Source organism: Cryptomeria japonica, chromosome 5, assembly GCF_030272615.1.
Source record: "Cryptomeria japonica chromosome 5, Sugi_1.0, whole genome shotgun sequence".
Lineage (NCBI taxonomy): Eukaryota > Viridiplantae > Streptophyta > Pinopsida > Cupressales > Cupressaceae > Cryptomeria > Cryptomeria japonica.
The window spans coordinates 755,471,898-755,486,790 of record NC_081409.1 but is presented as its reverse complement, the minus strand read 5'-3'; the positions used below and the strand labels follow the sequence as shown (position 1 = coordinate 755,486,790).

At 37.1% G+C, this 14,893-nt stretch overlaps 1 non-coding gene across 1 annotated transcript; it reads left to right on the top strand.

Moving 5' to 3' along the window:
* The first annotated feature begins 4,467 nt into the window (after positions 1–4,467).
* TRNAI-AAU (transfer RNA isoleucine (anticodon AAU)) lies at positions 4,468–4,541 on the top strand. Its single transcript has one exon. It is a non-coding gene; the product is annotated as a tRNA-Ile (tRNA).
* The last annotated feature ends 10,352 nt before the right edge of the window (positions 4,542–14,893 follow it).

The window sequence follows — 14,893 nt, the reverse complement described above, 5'->3', positions numbered from 1 at the left end:
TGGATGTATTGGTTGGATAATCTTTATGGGTCGTATGGTGTACTAAGGGGTCATATGGTGTCTTATGACCCCTTAGGTGTTGTTATGGGTCATATGGTTTCCTAAGGGGTCATATGGTGTTCTATGATCCCTTAGGACACCATATGACCCCTTAGGACACCATATGATCCCTTAGGTGTCATATTGTTTCCTAAGAGGTCATATGGTGTCCTATGACCCCTTAGGACACCATATGGCCCCTTAAGACACCATACAACCCACAATGACACCATATGGTGTCCTAAGGGGTCATAGGATGCCATATGACCCCTCATGACACCATACGACCCATAACAACACCATATGGTGTCCTAAAGGGTCATATGGTGTTCTATGACCCATTAGAACACTATTGGTGTCATTATAGGTCCTATGGTGTGCTAAGGGATCATATAGTGTCCAATGACCCCTTAGGAGACCTTATGACCCCTTAGATGTTGTTAGGGGTCATACTGTGTTCTAAGGGTCATATGGTGTCCTATGACCTCTTAGGACACCATGTGGTGTTGTTATGTGTCTTATGGTGTCCTATGACCCCTAGGACACCTTATGACCCCTTAGGACACCATATGGTGTTGTCAGGGGTCATATGGTCTCCTACAAGCCCTTAGGATTCCATATGGTGTCATTATGGGTTGTATGGTGTCCTAAGAGGTCATATAGTGTTCTGTGACCCCTTATGACACCATTTGGTGTCATTATGGGTCGTATGGTGTGCTAAGGGGTCATATGGTGTCTTATGACCCCTTAGGACTCCATATGACCTCTTATGTGTCGTTATCAATCATATGGTGTCCTATGACCCCTTAGGACACATGCATGGATCCCTAGGATACCATATGACCCCTAAGAGTACCATATGACCCCTAAGAATACCATATGACATGAAAAAACACAAAATGGTGTCCTCCAAGTTAAGGTTCTCCTACGACCCCTTAGGACTCCATATGGTATCGTTATAGGTCGTGTGGTGTCCTAAGAGGTCATATAGTGTTATATAACCCCTTAGGACACCATTTGGTGTCATTATGGGTCGTATGGTGTGCTAAGGGGTCATATGGTGTCCTATGACCCCTTAGGACTCCATATGACCTCTTATGTGTCGTTATGGGTCATATGGTGTCCTAAGGAGTCATATGATGTCCTATGATCCCTTAGGACACATGCATGGATCCCTAGGATACCATATGACCCTAGAGAGGGAGAGAGGGGGAGGAGAGGGAGGTAATGGGAGAGAGATACACCTAAGAGAGGAGGAGAGTAGAGAGATAGAGACTGAGAGGGAGAGACAAGAGATAAATGAGAGAGAGAGGGGGGGAGGAGACAGAGATGGATAAAGGGAAAGGGAGGGGGATAGATAGATGGAGAGAGAGAGAGAGGGAAATGGAGGGAGAGATAGAGATAGAGAGCCACACGGAGAAGGGGACTCAGAGAGAGAGAGAGAGAGAGAGAGAGAGGTGGATAGAGGGATTGGGAGAGAAAGAGCGACCTAAGAGGTGGAGGGAGGGAAGGTGATTAAGAGAGAAAGAGAGGTAATGAGAAAGGGAGAGAGGGAGGGGGAGGAGAGAGGGAGAGAATGCGAGAGAGATACACTTGAGAGAAGGAGACTGTGAGAGATAGAGAGTGACATAGAGAAGGGGACTCGGAGAGAGAGAGAGAGAGAGAGAGAGAGAGAGAGAGAGAGAGAGAGAGAGAGAGAGAGAGAGAGAGTGGGAGAGAAAGAGATACCTAAGAGGTGGAGGGAGGGAAGGTGATTAAGAGAGAAAGAGAGGATGAGAGATAGAGAGAGTTTGAGTGAGAGGAAAGAAGGGATGGAATGAGAGTATAAGAGACTAGAGAGAGAGGTGTGAAGATAGGGAGAGAGGGAGATAGTGAGAAAGAGAGGTAATGAGAAAGGGAGAGAAGGAGGGGGAGGAGAGAGGGAGAGAATGAGAGAGAGATACACTTGAGAGAAGGAGAGAGTGAGATAGAGAGAAAGAGGATGAGAGGGAGAGACTTCAGAGATACAGAATGGGAGAGAGAGAGGGGGGGGGAGTTAGGGAGAGAGTGGGAAAGAGATACACTTGACAAAGGAGGAGAGTGAGATAGAGAGATAGAGGTAGAGACGGAGATAGACTTGAGAGAGAGAGAGAGAGAGTGTGTGTGTGTTGATAGAAGAGGGGAGAGATAGATAGATAGATAGATAGATAGATAGATAAAGGCTGATAGCTAGAGACTTGATAGACAGAAGGAGAGAGACTTGAGAGAAAGAGAAATGAAGCGAGAGGGGGAGAGAGAAAGAGAGTTAGAGGGAAAGAGATACTTAACAAAGGAAGAGAAAAGGAGGGGGAGGGAGGGGAGGGATATAATGAGAGAGAGAGAGAGAGACATTGAATAGAGGGGCAGAGAGTGAGAGATAGAGATATTTGAGAGAGGGAGAGAAAGAGAGGGATAAATGAAAGATATAAAGAGGGTGAGGGAGATGAGAAAGAGAGGGAGAGATACCTGAGAGAGGGAAGGACGTAGAGAGGGAGATGCCTAATAGATAAAAAGGTAGGGGTTAAGGAAGAGAGAGGGGGAATGTAGGGAAGAGACAAGAGAGATAATGCTGATTACTGAATTTTGACTGTCTGAAATTTATAAGAATACCAAAAACACTAGAATTTGCATTATAACTCGTAGAGATCTGGAACCACTCTCAAACATCCTGACAATATATACATAAAATATAACTTAAAGTATAAGTGACATTTCTCTTTGTCTTTGACATTTCTCTATCTTTTATCTTTCTTATACTGAAATGTTATATTTTATGTATATATCCTATCGAAAAACCTAATGGAATGCTAAATGAATTGCATTTTATTGAGAGACAAATGCATACGCGGTTTAAAAACTAAAACCGCATATGGGTTTTTTAGTTTCTAAATTGCGTACGCGGTTTTAGTTTTTAAACCGTGTACATGGTTAGTATACTTTAAGCCCCATACATGGTTTAGCTTTGTTTAGGCTCGGAAAAACGAGCCTAAATGCATACGGGGTTCTTTAAATTTGAAATACCTCATGCGCGTTTTGTTGTTTTTTATGTTTTTTTTGGATGTGTCCACTTTTCTGACCACCATCTTTATGCACTTACCCATGCATTATTTTTGTTATATAATTATACTTTGGAATTATATAATTATGTCTTATTTATTTGATATCTATTAATTTTTACTAAAATATAGCATAATGTAATTACACATACAAATAGATCTTTTATATATACACATATGAATATAGTTTCTTATAATACTAATCTATTAATTTTTATAATTAGTATACGTGTATTTATAGTCCATACATATATATCAGATAGTATATATATTTATATGTAGTAATATATTCTATGGTATTAATTATGTTTTGTATTTTTTTCATTTTTCTTAATTAATCTTCTTTCTTTTATCTATTTTGTAGCATCCCATTGCTTTGAACCACATGTCACCTCCCCTTTCCCCTCTCTTTCTAGTTTGGTCTTTGTTTGCGACTAGTCATATTATGTCTCTTTTAGCTCTCTATTATATTTATGATGGATCATGGAGTGTGATTTGAACTATTGATACAAAAACTAACATAGTCTAATCCCAAAAAACATTGATCAAGATTATGGATTATGAAAATTCAATATCATTACTAAGGGTGTGTAACTGAGACAAAATCATATATTGTGAAACCACATTAAAAAGAGAGAAACTAGTAATCACAAGAGTATATAGGGGACTTGAATTCATACAACCCCAATAGCAACCCTAACTATGATGTTATAAGTCTAGGCTTTGTTGGTTTGACATTGGGAGTGTGATCTTGTATCCACCCAATCTTTTTTGTGAATGTGTATTTTATTTCCTAATTAATAGAATTAAATGCACTTATTCATAAAAAATTAAAAGTTTTTTGAAGCTTCTTGTAACTATTTTATTTTTTATTATATATATCAAATTTGAATATCTATTAAAATTACTACATATAGAATGCCTTTATTTATATATTTATTTAAGAATTAATGTTTACTACATATATATGAAAATATAGCTTCAATTTTTTATTTAGAAAATATTATCTAATTATAAGTTTTTTTGGAAAACTATTCTCTGACATTTTTCAAAATAGAAAAATAATGTGTAAATATCTTTTATTTTTATATAAATAATAAAATTTATTTTTATTTAAACTAATATACATACATATAAACAAAAAATTATAAATTTTATCTACATTATTTACTTTATTGAATGCATATATTAATAAATAAATAATTATTTCAAATGTACAAAATTAAAATACAATGTATATAAGTCAATAGTTTTATTTACTAGACTATGTAGCTAAAATCAATAGCTGGGAGAAAACAAAAAGAATAAAAATAATAAAGATATATTATCTAGTATATTCACACATCAAACAACAGGCCTATTAGCTCAGTTGGTTAGAGCGTCGTGCTAATAACGCGAAGGTCGCAGGTTCGAGACCTGCATAGGCCAGGGCGATACGTAACTGTACGTTGAAGGCGCCATATTGCCAGCTGTCTTCTGTCTATACTCGAAACTTTTAACTTTGTCAAAGAAAAACCAAGATAATTTATGAGAATAATGAAATGTGAGAAATGAAGATAAAACGAGTGTTATCTAGATGAGTACTGCAAAATAAATAAGTCCATTAAATTTTAATTTTTTACATTATTTTAAATAATAATAATAATAAAAAAAGTATGTAGATAAACAATTTTGTAATGTTAAGATGAATAGAAAATAAATTATGAGAAATTATTATTAATTGTCAAGGGTGATAATTCTAAAATAAATCTATAAGATTTGAAATTTTGAGCTAATTAGATTCAATTTTTTTAAATTTCTAATAATGTTATTTAATTTCATAATTGATAAGTGCATTAAATTTGATATATTTTGAAACGTGGAGGAAAGTGTTTTTCAAAGGTTTTATTACAATTTTTCTCTTGGCTTTGTTGCGATTGGCACTTTTTTTTCATATATTGCAACACTTTTCTAAGTTGGCATGCTTATAGATATTTTCCATCCATTATAATTGTCTCAACCTTCCATAGCTCCAAATTTATTGGAATTGAAGGTAAATTTATTGGAATTGAAGGTTTGATATTGACTAGCAATGGCTACACCTCTCAAACATCTCATAAATTTGCTCCCAAGATGTTGTATGAGGCATGCCCACTAAAACACCTAGATATGGTTCTTTCTTGTATATAATTTGATATCACATTCAATAAATTGAAAATTATATTTTGATGGGGTATTTTGTGGGAGGGTCCTCCCTAAAAGCATGGTCAAAGAATGGGATGATCAAGGCTTGGATCTTACATGACATCTACCTTGATGCCATGTAGAATCTCATCAAGTGTTGTGCTTCTTTTTCTTTTTTTTTCTATTTAGCCAATGACATAAAGGCTATTTTCAAGCATGGCCCTTAGTATGTTCATTCCTCTTTATTTGTTCTCACACCCTAGGCTAATTATAGGAAAATGGTGTTCTACATCTTGCATAAAAAATAAAATATTTTAATTATGTAAATTATTTGTAGTGCATCATTAGAGATACATCAAATATATATTTGAGACCACATGTAAAGTTGTATTGTAACATTTGTTAGATATTTTGTGTGGGTTGTATATTAGAAAAGATAAGTATCCAAAAGCAAATGTTAAGGTCAATGGTTTTATGCTCTCATGGTTTTGAGACACATAGTTTTGTCAATACCGTAATTGTATTTCTACGAGCTTGAATCTATAAAAGCAATCACATTTTTAGTGGTTGTGTTGGTTGCATTTGTTTGAGCTCTCTTGTAGAGTGCAATATGAAACATCTCATGGGATGTGTGACTACATGCTTGCCCAATATGCTTAGACACATGGAGGATGCATTACATAAATTTGATGTTTCAATAGTATTTTAAAAAATATACTTTGTAATGAATAATAAGTTAAATGTGTATACTTTTGAAGTTTGTTTTTACTTATTTATTTTTTTAAAGGATTTTCTTAAGATATATTGTCACATTTTGATGGTAAATTTGTTTATTCTTTCATATGGTGGATTTTGACTACTTTTTTGCAAATTTATCTATTATTTTCCTTTCAACACTTGTATCAGAGCTTAGTTACTGGAATGTGAGTGGAAATCTACTTGATTACAACCCTTGGTATGAGTAGATTCTTGTGTGAAAGAAAAAATGCATGAAATAGCAGAATGAACTAATACAATAGCAAATGTTGTAAGGATGAAATTTCCATTAAAGTTGAGAAGCAAAGATTTAGCATTGCAAATTGTATACCTTTAATTAGGGTGTCAAATTTTATACCCTCTTAGAACTCATTCTAGTATTGCCCATTCCTCTATGCATTATAAGACATTCATTAATATAAATTAATATTTGTTTCAATTTCATGAGTCACATCTCACTTTAATATATCAACAATTTATTAATTGGATCCTTATTTTGACTGTGCCCTTTATCTTATTTGATTTCATGCTTATATGGGTCCTATGTCATTTCAAAGTTCAATGCACCTTTTCACACATTTGGATGTTATAAATTTTCATATAAATTATATTTTTGGTATCATGACCCTATTATCTCGCATCCCTAAAAATTTCAAGCCTATTTTGTTGGGACAATGTGTGGATCATACATTGTCCAATGTTTTTTTGGCTAAAATTTAAGTAGGATAATATATTGGTCTTATCATTTCCAAAACTATCCTTGATGCAAAATAATGATAATTTAAGGCATCATTCCTAATTCATTTCATTGTCTATAATTATCATCTATCATTATATCATCATTTTGATTCAAGGGCAATAATTCAGGAGTAGATTAAATTCTAAGGAGCAACACAATACATCAAGACATCTTCAATTATGTTCTCAATTATGATTTCATGATATATTTAATGTGATTTATCATGTTATTGCATCAACACATGGAGGACTTATCCTAAGAACGTTGCATCAACACATGGAGGACTTATCTTAAGAACGTTGCATCAACAATTGAAGGTATAGTGATAGGAACTAAATGTGTATTCAAGAACAAACTAAATGAGTAAGGACAAGTTACAGGGAATAAAGCAAGACTGGTATGTAAATGATACCCTCATGTGGAAGGCATATATTTTGAAGAAAATTTTACTTTGATAACAAGGATGGAAGCTATACAAATATTTCTTGCATTTTCTGCTTAAAAGAATTTTAGAGTTTATTAGATGGATGTCAAATCAACATTTTTGAATCTAGAGATCTAGAAGAAGTATACATTAAGCAACCAAATGGATTTAGTTTGACAAAAGATCCAAATATGATGTGCATATTGAAGAAAGAATTGTATGGACTCAAACAAGCACTTAGGGCCTGGTATGCAATATTAGATAGGTATTTCCAACAACAAAATTTTAGGAAACGTACAACAGATAGTAATCTTTATTTCAAGATTGATGGAGATAAGTTATTAATTGTTATAGTTTATGTTGATGACATTATATTTGGAGGGAATGATAGCTTATGTAAAGATTTTTCTAAAGAGGTGCAAAAAGAATTTGAAATATCAATGATTAGTAAGTTATCTTTCTTTCTTGGGTTACATATTTTTGATATTAAAAAGCAGCCAAAATGAAAGGGGGCTGACCCATAGGAACATTAAGAATATCAGTGGCAAGACCACTGATCACATAAAAACAACAGAGTTACAACCTTTTGCCTCTATCAAAAACAAATATCATTCTATGAGAGTTTATCAGAATTAAAGTAGTAATAAGCAGAGTTTTAGTTATTTGCCACGTAGGGCAATAAACATGGAAACTTAAACAAAAGCATAGGCTAAACTTATCCGCCCATACACTACTAACCATAAACAAAAAACCAGTATCCCTCCGCACTCAGAGCATTACTTCTTTTTTCCATGGCTCCTCTTGGGGAGGAGCTTTCTTGCCCACTCCTCGGTGAGGAATTTGAATAGGGTCTTGTAGTCCTTGTCATCCTTTCCTTTACCTTTGGATGCACTTTCCTGCATGAGGCACATGGTGGTAGCTGAGCAATGGATAACATTCAACGCAAATTTAGAAACATCATGCATTTTGGACTCCGACGCCTCCAATCTGCTGGTGATATCCTGCACATTAACCAAAAGGGCCTCCATCTTTTTCTCGAGCTCCGCCAGGTTGTTTTCCTCCTCCTCTTTTATGCTACTTGCCTCCTCAACAACCATCATTTTATCCAATCTGAAAGTCGGGGAGGGGAAATTTGCAAGCTCCGAACTCTTCGAAGAGGTGGGGCTTTCAAAAGCCTAGGTGGAGTTGATAGAGTGAGGGGTTGGGTTATGGTGGAGCGAGACCACATTACCAATCAGGATGGAATTATCAGTGTCATACGAAGAGGAGGGATCTCTCAGGGATTTTTCCAAGGGTTTAAAGGCAAGCCTGTTAGAGCAGCGGGGGGTATTGGCTTCATCAGTAATATCCATGTCAGAATCGATCTCCTGGATTCTAAATTTCTTAGGAGTTTTGACCTCCTCAGGGCAGTGTTTTTTAGTTTTCTTGCTGCAAGAGCCAATTTCCAGGAGCCGAGGGGGGCTAGCATCATTTTTAGCAAAAGGTTGGGTTGAAGGGATAGTATTAGTCACATTCTGGACAAAGATGGAGCGGGGCGGGAAGAGGGCGAGGTGGAAATTGTACAGGTGAAGAATCAGCCCTTGGTGGAGGATTGGGAAATCCTTCCCTTTTTTCTTAGCTTCAACAATGTCCTTAACATTAGCGTCCAAAGAATGCAACAAGAAAAACATAATAGAAATAAAGTCTTTGTTTCTCAAGTGGTTAAGGAAAGGGAGATGGTAGTAATAGAAGATACCATACCTTCCCTCCAGCATGAAATAATTCATCACAACATAACAAATCTCATCCCACGGGGGAGGGAGCTCCTCCCTATTGAATCCGCCAACCCTCTTAACAGGGTTTTTTCCCTCACGAAAGAAATGGTTCTGGCTGGAGGTATCTACAATACGACTTTTCTTTTTCCATTTTCTTCCTGCCATAGAAAGACCCGTCGCCTGGGCTATGACCTCTTCATTGATTTCAAACGATATTCCTCCCATGGTCACTCTTCTGTCTTCCCAGGAAGTCACAAATTGTTTGGAGAGTCTTTCATCGTTACCCTTCACACTTTCCATGAACTTATCAATGCCGCCCTCTGAATAGATGAACCAGACCGTCGATTTTTCTCTAAAATCATCCACTTTATCGGGTTCCAGTCTAAGCCTGTCCCTCCCCATTCTTGGTTCCTCTAGCTTAACAGAGTGAATGTGAGTCCTTCCAACAAAAATACAGAGCCGAAGTAGAATTAAGGCAGATTTGATATAAAATCTGTGCCAAACACAAGATAAGAGGATGTAATAATTGGGATGATTATTATCTCTTATGTCCGAGTAGATATCAAAATTAGGAAATCTACTAGGAACGTGCAGACCTTCAATTGAGCTAGTGTGATTTGACCTTTCCCTTCCTTCGCCTTTATCGTCGCCAGTTGGCTCCATCCGGGTAATAATTAGGGAATAATCATTCTCGACATATGTAGTGTCATCATAAATCCATCCCTTGTGAGAGTGGTGACCAAGCTTGCCTTGGATACGTGGCCATCCAAGTTCATAATGGGCGGGATTCTTGTCCCAACTTAAAATATGAAAGTTGGTTTCCTTCATCTTTGGGCGGATAAAACGGTTCCATCTTGGACAAAGGATTTTTCCCTCTCCAAGATCCCCTTGGTGGTGACCGGCAACAGACTAGGGTCCCTCCAACATCGTAAGCCATTTTGCAGCCTTCTCGTCGCCGCCATAGAATCCGCAACTTCATTTCCTTCTCTAAAGATATGCTGGATGGTGAAGCCATCTAGGTTTGCCAGAAGGCTCTTGACATCCCTCAAAATGGGCTCCACTCTCCAACCAGCATTAGATCTCCCTTTCACTGCTTCCACAATAATCTGAGAGTCTCCTTCAATTTCCAGTTGTTTAATTCCTATGGAGTTAGCAAATTTTAGCCCCCATTGGAGGGTCATTCCCTCCGCTTGGGTGATAGTATTGTTCTTTAGGTTGCCCGCGTAGGCTACCACAGTGTTCCCCAAATGGTTGCGAATGATTCCACCCCCCGCTTGACAGGTATTCTAGGCTGAACCATCAAAGTTTAGCTTATACCAATGTAATTTTGGGGTTGACCATTTGGTCACCTTCCTTTTGTTATTGGTACTATTGTTGAAGATTTCAAAACCTGGGCGGAGCTTCCATCTTTCAACAATTTTCTTCTCTATCCAATTAGGGGGGTTAGGAGGGGTTCTCCATTTTGTCACTGCAATATTTTTAGAGATCATCTTAAAGCAAATGTGGGCAACATAATCAGGAGGAGTTTCATTATCTCTGAAGATTCTGTTGTTTATTTCTCTACATAAGGCCCAATAGATGTGCAAAATTATAAAATGGTTTGAACCAAGGATGTAAGCACTACAGGCAAGAAGCCCCACTATTTCTCCAAGGTTCTCCCCAAGGTAAGGGTACTCCATTTTTAACACAGTATAGACAAACCCGTGGGGGTTTGAACCTAGGTTGTAGGTACTACAAGAAAGAAGCCCCACCATTTCACCAAAGGGTCATACCCTCTTGGGTTTCATGTTATTCAATTTGAAAATGGAATTTTTATCTCTCATAGAAAATATTGTGAGATTTTGCCAAGATCAAGGGCACAATGAAAAGTATTAAAATAGAGACAAAAGAATGACACGAACAAACTGTATTCTCATCAATATGAAAATGATCAACTGGATTCACCAATACAATGAATATAGGCCTGCTTATATAGGCAAGGCCACATGGATGTACGAGCACACAATCATGACATGTGGCTCAATGAGAAACAAGGGTAGGTAAGAAATACTAGGGGTAGGTAGGAGAAATAATATAATATTCCACAAGAGGTGGATGATCCACCGAATGTGGAGTGTAACAACAAAACAAGACCACAAAAGGTGGAATTTCTCCTACAAGCTCTATCCCTATGTGCACACTTCCCTAAGTGTCTCAAATCCAAACTACGAAGAGATGCATTATCCTAAGTTAACTTAAGTAAAGTGTAATAATATCCATAATGAATATTTATTTACACCAACACCCCCCCTTAAGTGCAACTTAGGGGAATGAAGACTCAAGTCAACAATGCAAGATGGGTCCCAGCTACTAGGCCATGATAGGTACCCATGTACAATATGCAAATGCAAGCAAAACCATGCAATGCAATCTCTCACAAACGGAGAAAAGGAGAAAACCCAGTGGGAAAAAACTCGCCCCCAAAAGAGAGATGAAAGTACAAAAGACTCTCAAAGAAGAAGGACAAAACCTCAAAGAGGAAAAAGTCCCCCCCATAAGAGAGGAAGGAGAAGTCAGCTGACCCCCCCTAATGACACATCCTGCACCCCCAAGAGAGCTCGCAACTACTGGAACTTACTCTCAGTGAAAGGTTTGGTGAATATGTCTGCAGCCTGCTCCGCTGTAGGACAATATTGCAACTTGAATCAACTCTCGGATATAGTGCATATGGATCTCGATGTGTTTGGTCCACTGATGCTGGATCAGGTTCTTCAAGATAGCAATAGCACTCTGATTGTCACAATGTAGAACTGTCGGTCATGGAGTGGTGAACCCAAACTCTGTGAGAATCTGCTAAAGCCAAATGGTCGTAGTCGCTGCATTAATAGCACCTAGATACTCAACCTCAGTTGAAGAAAGAGCAATAGCATGCTGCTTCTTGCTCTGCCAACAAATGGGGCCTGAACCAAGGTGAAAATTGTAACCAGAAGTAGACTTACAATCATCAAGATCGCCAGCCCAATCAGAGTCTGTGTAACCAACCAAGCGAAGTCTTGTGCCTGCTGCATAGTGAATCCCATAGTGATGTGTACCCTGGATGTAATGAAGGATGCATTTGGCGGCTTTCCAATGAAGCTCATGTGGTTCCTACATGAAGCGGGAAACCATGCCAACTGCAAATGAAATATCAGGGCGTGTATGGGTCAAGTAGATGAGACTACCCACAAGTTGACAATACAAAGTGGCATCAACTGGTGGAGAAGAACACTGAGCCTCAAGCTTGACTCCGGAAAGAAAGGGAGTCGGGGCAGGCTTACAATCAACCATATGAAAGCATGCAAGTAGATCAAGAGCATACTTGGGCTACGATAGTGTAATCCTAGAAGGTGATTGTGAAATCTCTATCTCGAGAAAGTAGTGCAAAAGACCCAAGTCAATCATAGAAAATCTGTCATGCAAAGTAGATTTGACCCTGCTAATGATGGATGTGGTACCCCCTATAATGATCAAATCATCAACATAGAGCACAAGTATCAAGTGAGAGTCATCCTGTCACAAAATGTAGACATTCGGATCAAAATGACATCTGGTGAACCCTGCTGAGAGAAGAAAGGAATCCATCTTGGCATACCAAGCCCTGGGGGCCTGCACAATGGGCCACTTGCAAAAAATGGCAAAGTGGACTTTTTATTTCAATTTTACAACTGCCTCAATAAGGCCAAAAGAGACTCAAACTAATAATGTAGGAGATCTAAACTAAGATCCAAGCAATTTACAAGTACCAAATAGGCCAAATAAGACCAATATCTGAAAGTAAAATTTCTACTTAAAATTTATGAAATCTGATCATAGATTATGAAATTAGATGAAAAAAAATGCACTTTCAAAAAAAACGGCACCTGAAAAGGAGGTCGTATGAGCTCAAACGAGGCAGAAAATTTCCTCCACACCCAAAAATCAATTTTCGCCAAAATAGGTCGAATTTATACTTGATTTTTATGGAAACGGCCTCTCGGATGCAATGGTGAGGTTGAAAATGCTCTAAGATGCCTCCAAAAAATGCAATCCCTTAGATCCAAAAATAGAAGCCTTCCACAATGTCTCCAAAAACCAATCAATGAAGCCCCAATGGCTCTAATACAATGTGAGATTTTGCCAAGATCAAGGGCACAATGAAAAGTATTAAAATAGAGACAAAAGAATGACAAGAACAAACTGTATTCTCATCAATATGAAAATGATCAATTGGATTCACCAATACAATGAATATAGGCCTGCTTATATAGGCAAGGCCATATGGATGTACGAGCACACAATCATGACACATGGCTCAATGAGAAACAAGGGTAGGTAAGAAATACTAGGGGTAGGTAGGAGAAATAATATAATATTCCACAAGAGGTGGATGACCCACCAAATGTGGAGTGTAACAACAAAACAAGACCACAATAGGTGGAATTTCTCCTACAAGCTCTATCCCTATGTGCACACTTCCCTAAGTGTCTCAAATCCAAACTACGAAGAGATGCATTATCCTAAGTTAACTTAAGTAAAGTGTAATAATATCCATAATGAATATTTATTTACACCAACAAATATGTGTTCAAGAAATGTTGAAGAAATTTGGTTTTGATGATTGTAAACGGTTACAACTCTTTTAACTATTGAATGCAAGAGCAAATATGATGAGTCTTTGAAGATTGATTAGAATAATTATAGATTGATGATTGGTAGATTGTTGTATTTGACTGCATCTAGACTAGATATCATGCCGACTGTTTATTTGGTGGCTAGGTTTTAGGCAAATTTGAAGGTGTGACATGAGCAAGTTGCATAAAGAATTTTCATATATTTGAAAGGGACTGTGGATTTTGGATTTTGGTACAAAAAAGGTGGAGATTTCATGTTGAAAGCTTATACTGATGTATATGTTGATGATCATAAGAGTACTATTGGTGTGCTTTTTTTTTAGGAGATAGATTGGTCTCTTGGTTTAGTAAGAAACACGATTCAGTTTCTCTATATGCTATTGAAGCAGAGTATATTACAACATCTTGTTGTACTCAGGTAATGTGAATGAGATAGACTCTTAAATATATCAATGTAACATGTGATGAAGAAATTCCTATTATGTGTGACAATACAAGTACAATAAACATTTCAAAGAATCAAGTTATTTATTCAAGAACAAAACACATTTCAATTAGACATCACTACTTAAGGGAGAACGTTGCTAAGAAGGAAGTTCAATTAAACTACATTTCTACAAAAGAGAAGGTTGGAGATATTTTCACTAAGGTACTGGAAAATGATACTTTTGAGTTTCTTCGAGAGAAGCTTAGGGTTGTTGCCCCTCCTTCTAGCTAGGTGCATTATGGAGGTGCATATTTCCAAGGAGAACTTTCATGCCTATTTATTTTCCTAGATTGATGTTGTGGCTGCTCTCAGGGAGAGTAGTGGTGTGTGTAGTATTGTTTTGACCTTTGTCTTTGATGGAAAAGGGGGAGAGAAAGAGCAATTTGAGGGTGAGATAGAGTAGTTTGAGAGAGAAAGAAGAAATTGAGGAAGAACAGTTGTTTGGGAGAGAAAGAGTATTTTGGAATAGTATTATTTTTAGTTTGGTCAAGAGTTCAGTTTGGTCAAGTGTTGCCATTGATGACAAACTTTTTATTCTATATAGTTGTTCGTCCAGAATGTTTGTGGTGAAGAGATATCTTTTTGTTTTGGTGTTGCAATTATTCTATTGGTTGTTTTGAAAGTGTTCCGATCTGGGTTGTATTACTGATGTTATTTGATAATTGTTATCTTCTTTGGTTATGTTTTTGGTATTATGGATGTGATAGTTTTGTGGTTGAAAAATATCTTCGTGTTCATCTGATGTTGTGGTATATTTCATATCTGGTTGTGATATTCTATGTTAATCCCATCTTTTGGTTCAGATATAATTTATGGAAGGTAATTTGTG